This window comes from Dermacentor andersoni, chromosome 5, assembly GCF_023375885.2.
Source record: "Dermacentor andersoni chromosome 5, qqDerAnde1_hic_scaffold, whole genome shotgun sequence".
In the NCBI taxonomy this organism is placed as follows: Eukaryota; Metazoa; Arthropoda; class Arachnida; order Ixodida; family Ixodidae; genus Dermacentor; species Dermacentor andersoni.
In genome coordinates this window covers 25,105,801-25,111,401 of record NC_092818.1, presented here as the reverse complement: position 1 = coordinate 25,111,401, position 5,601 = coordinate 25,105,801, and positions in this window count along the sequence as shown.

Here is a 5,601-nt window from a genome sequence, read left to right as displayed (position 1 = left end):
TCGTCGAAGCAGACTTCTGAGCTGTTGCTGCTTAATCATTGGGAGACTTGGATTTATGTCGAAGTCTGGTTCGGGAACTACGGTCGTCGGGGTAGATGCGGCAGAATCCGAGAGGACAAACGCATTGCTGGTTTCCAGAATTTCCTCGACGTATGCGATCGTCGTGCCCTTGTTGATGTGCTTGAACTCCTGGCTGAAGTTTGTCAGCAACACTTTCGTTTTTCCTCCGTGCAGTCGAGCGGTCCCTCTTGCGACACAAATTTCACGGTCGAGTAGCATAGACGTTGGTCACCCTCGATGACGCCTTCTACGTCTTCAGGTGTTTTCGTGCCGACGGAAATGACAATGCTGGAGAGGGGCGGGATGCTGACTTGATCTTCGAGCACACTCAAGGCGTGATGACTACGAGAGCTTTCCGGCGGTATCGCGTGATCCTCCGACAGCGTCATCGACTTCGACTTCAGGTCGATGATTGCGCCGTATTGGTTCAGGAAGTCCATGCCGAGAATGACGTCTCGTGAACAATGTTGGAGCATAACGAAGGTGGCGGGGTAGGTGCGGTCTTGAACTGTAGTTCTTGCGGTGCAGATTCCAGTCGGCGTTATTAAGTGTCCTCCAGCGGTGCGAATTTGAGGGCTTTCCCATGCAGACTTAACCTTCTTCAAGTGGGCGGCGATGGGTCCACTTATGACGGAGTAGTCGGCTCCTGTATCCACTAAGGCGGTGACTGCGTGGCCGTCGAGAAGCACGTCGAGGTCGGTGGTTCTTTGTCTGGCGTTGCAGTTAGGGATTCGCGTCGGATCACGGCTGCGTCGTGTTGAACTGAAGCTGGAACCTCGCATCGTCAAGTCGTCTTTCGTTGGTGTAGTCTTGACTTTATGTCTTCGTCGGGATGGCAGCGTCTCGCTGATATATCGTCGAGATCGTCTTTTCGGCGTCTTCGTCGGCGGCGGAGGATCTTCGTCAGTTCGAAGAACAGCAACCGCACCTCCATCGGTTGCTGCCTTTAGTTTTCCGGATATGGGCTGACGGACCGGCCCCCGGCTGGACCAGTGTATGGTCGGCGCTGCGGCGACAGGTAGTGGCCTGGTGACGGCGAACGGGACGGTCGTCGAGGGCTCCCCTGTGTGGCAGCGAGATAGTCGGCGATATAACGTGGGCGTTCGCCTTGCTGTGGGCGCGGTGCGTTGGTGGTGAACCCTCGCAGAGACATCTCGCGGTAAGGGCATGCCCGGCTTCTCCTCAGTGATAGCAAAGCGGACGGTGGTCGGGGGCGCGCCAAACGTCAGTCTTCCTTGGAATGCTACGTGGGACGACGGGTTGGCGTGCTGGCGGCGGGGGTGGTGGTGAACGACGGAACTGTGTCGTCACTGGGCCCTGCCGTGGATGCGGAGAGGGAACGTGACGGCGGGCTACAGCGGCGTATGTCATCGCTTGCGACTGAGGCTGCGGCGATTCAGGGGCTACTCCGAGTTGTTGTTGGAGCTCCTCACGTACGACGTCGGCAATCGAAGCCACTCGAGGCTGTGATGAAGGGAACAGCTTCTGTAGCTCCTCCCGCACAACCGCTCGGGCAGTCTCACGCAGGTTGTCGGTGGCCAGTGATTGAACTCCGGCGTAGTTTGTCGAGTTCGTGCAGTGGTTAAATTACCGGTTCCGCATGTTCAGTGTCTTCTCTGTGCTGGTGGCTTCGCGCAGAAACTCGTCGACGGTCTTCAGTGGGTTTCGTACCATTCCGGCGAAAAGTTCCTCCTTTACACCACGCATCCGTAGGCGGACTTTCTTCTCCTCGGACATTTCCGGGTCGGCCTGGCGGAACAGACAGCTCACTTCTGTAAAGATGGCAACATTCTCGTTTGGTAGCTGCACTCGGGCTTCCAAAATAACCTCGGCCCTTTTTTTCCGGATGATGCTCGTGAAGGTCCGTAAGAAGTTGCTTCGGAACAGCCCCCACGTTGTAACGATCGACTCCCGGTTCTCGAACCACGTGGTCGCGGCATGTCTTCCAAGGAGAAGTACACGTGGCGCAGCTTGTCCTCAGAGGTCCAGTTGTTGAAGAGCGAGGTCCTTTCGCAAGTCTCCAGCCAGGTTTCTGGATCCTCCGACTTAGCTCCACGGAAGGTAGGTGGCTCTCTAGGTTGTTGAAGCACGATGGGGGTTGCTGGTGCTGCCATGTGGTCGTTGACTTGGAGCGATCTTCCTGATCGTCTCAGACAAACGTCTGTGCTCCGGGGGCAGTCCTTGCAGCCTGCGGCTAGCTCGCTGGTCCTTGGCGACGGTGGTGTTGTCCTCGAGCTTCGGGCTTGGATCGCGGCTTTGCGGGGGCGTCCGGTACATGAACGCACAAGCAACTCCACCAAATGTCACGTGGTAGTGACGGTGAAGAAAGCAAAACGGTGAATGGCGAAACTAGTGTTTTATTGGGTGAACTTGTGCCCACGAAAGCAAGCTACATTCAAAGGAGAGCAATAGCGGCGAACACGATCGGCGGTCGTCTAAATCTGATCAGCGGGTCAAGCGCGTCGGCTTTTATACATCAGTCGTCGAACGTTCCAAAGTAATTGCTGGCACCCGTGTGTCTTCCACAAAGTTCTAAATTATTCGCGTCACGCATACACGCAGTCAGATTACACAAGGTTTGGTCACAGACAGTGGGTGGAACGATCGATAGCATTCCAGAAACTTCCAATACATGCAGGCGCGTCCTGCGCTGTGCGATAACACTTGTTAGGCGGTGAAACGTGGTTGCCCGATAAAGATAAACGAGTGCACGTGTCAATAGAATGCGTAAGCGTGACCCAACGAGAACGTAGAAAGAAACAGACACACGGAGACAGCTCTGTTTTTGTGCGTCTGCTTCTTTCTAAGTACTTGTTCCGTCGCGCTTGCCCATTCTATCATGGATTCAAACCAACTAGCCCATCAACGCGTTTTAACTAAATTAACCAGCACGGTGTCACGCGTGCACAGGTAAACATGAACACACATAGCTCCATGACAACGGAAACTGTCTGTGAAAACGCTGGCTTTGGGAATCGCGGCAGCAGCCGCGAGCCAATTGACCTCCGTGCAGCTGTCGCTTCAACGCGTACGAAACGTCGAAATCACAGCGCATACTAAGCTACCGGCACTACGCGCACTCTGCAAACATTGCAGGTCGCTTTGAAGGTGAGGCCGACGTGGGCGCGCACTTTTGCCACGTCGCAGACCGCTTTCGGACGCCGTTGCAGACCGCTTTCAAGACACACGAGCGCGGGCAAAGCGTCCCTATGGCGTTCGCCAAGGCGTCTACGACGGCGTCCACGATTCGCGTGGCCAACGCCGTAGTAGACGCCGCGGTTCTGTCCCCTCTGTACGGAGCTGCGGCCGAGGAGGACATTGAGATACCCTAGCAGCCGCCGGAAAGAACGCCCCTCTTCCCTCGCATCACCCCCTGCCTCGCGCGCCACAGGAGAGGGCACGCATCCGGGCCGCGTTCCTCGCTCGCGCACGCGAGATGGAACCGCGTTCGCCGGCTCACCCTCGCAAGCATTTAGTCATACGGAACCTCACGGCGACGGCGACGCCGACGGCATAAATGTGCCTTGAGTGTCCATATAATTGCTATCGGAATAAAGAGAGAGACAAAACAAAAAGGCGAGAAGAAAATCATGCGAGCACGAGCACAGAAGCACTACATAACCGACTTTAGCACCGATTGCTCAAATAATTCTATGTGCACGGCAGAAGCGAGCGACTGCGAAGAGGAGTGCATCCAGTCTTAACTGCGCGAAGTAATGAAACGCTATACGCGTGCATAACACACACACACACACACACACACACACACACACACACACACACACACACGCACACACACACACACACGCGCGCGCGCGCGCGCACACATACACGCGCCTACGCGCGCGCGCGCGTGCTTTCCTTGCGTGACATCTGAATCACAAGCTGCCGCCTCGCAACGCACAACCGAGAAGCCTGTCTCCTGTGCTTTCGTCGTTCGCATACTTTGCAATTCGTTTTTCTTTCAGCGGTGTTTTGCATACGCCTTCTCGTACCGTCCGTCGAGGGACTCCCTGTGGGGGGTCGGCAGCAGGTGATTCGTGAGGGGAGAGGAGGAGCTTCGTATACTCCGTTATGCGAAGCGCACTTGTAAAACGACCGCAAGCCGTGTAGCGGGCAGCTAATTGCCCGCTAAGCGCGTCTCTTGCACACGGCCTCCTTTCGGAGGCAGACACGCTAATTTGGGCCTTTTTCTGTGTCCTCTCTGCTGTCTTGAGCATGCTGCGCACGAAAAAAAGAAAAAGGATAGAAGGAGAGACGCTGTTCAGACCTTGTATTTGTGATCATTAATGTTCATTACTACCGCGAGCTTCGCCAGGAGTCATTACGCTAACGAAGTCATTACGCATAGTCGTTGCTTAATATTTCCTAATGTTTCTCGCTGTTCCCTCGTGATGTACTAATGCGCGCTCTACTTATGCCATTCGGACGCCTCGCTTAGTCACTTGGTGCCCACGGTTTTCAGTTTTGCAGCGCGAGTAGCGCGCTGTCATGCACTGTGATTCGGGGCGAACAGCGCTGGCATGAAACGTACCGGCGTGCGTCTTTTGGAAACATATTTGGCTAGGCTTAAGAGGAACGCTGTTGCCGTTGCTCCTTAGCAAAGGATGACAAGAATGGGAAAAGTAGTTACGTAGTGTGCAGTATACCGCAACCTTCATTTTTGGATTACCACTTTAATTACGATGGTGAGTTGTCGAGCTCAGCCCCAACCCTTGTGTAGAAAAAATTGTAACTGCTCACTTTTCACGACTATATTTTGCAGAACTGAAAACACGTATTGTCGTGTTCAGGGCTATTATACGAGCATCAAGAAACAAGACAAGGAACGTCGGAGCACATTAATTACGGACGGTGTGCCATTAATGCGTGCGAGGTGCATCGAGTGAAAAGTGACCAGCTACGTTTGAATGCAAGCTCTTTCGATGTTCGAGAAAGGTCCCGAAAGCTCAGTCGCAGTTTTCATCCGTCCAGGAAAATACGACTGTGCACGTACGAGGCATAGACTGGTGAAGGCAAGCTAGACGTATATTTAACGTCTATTCGCATCTGTCGTTTAACTGTAGATGAGGTCAGTACCGACAATTTCACTTTGAAGGATGGCTCGGAACGTATTTCTCAAAGGAACGGCGTAAACGTGGATTAACCACATCGCTGTCCTCAGTACTTCTCTCCGCGCACACTGCAGTTGATTGCCTGGCGAGCCACCATTAAGACTGATTGAACAGAGAAGTCAAACATGCTGTAACTAGTTACAGTGCTAGTTACTGGGAGTTACATCTCCCTTCCCGCACTTGTTCGCTGGCTACACCTGACGTGGTTCGCTCGGCTCCCGCTTTTTGCCATCGTTTTCGGATGTTTTTCGAGTGTGTACCCCTGAACTTTCCACATTTCCGGATCTGTGAAGTCACGAGGAACACGCCGATACCCGACTTTTGTGGGTGGGTGGACTTTTGTGACATTTCTTCCCGTTTTCTTTCGACTACGCCATCACTGTGTGCTGAGCCTAACCGTGTTAGGGTTCGCGAGGCGAGGCATCGC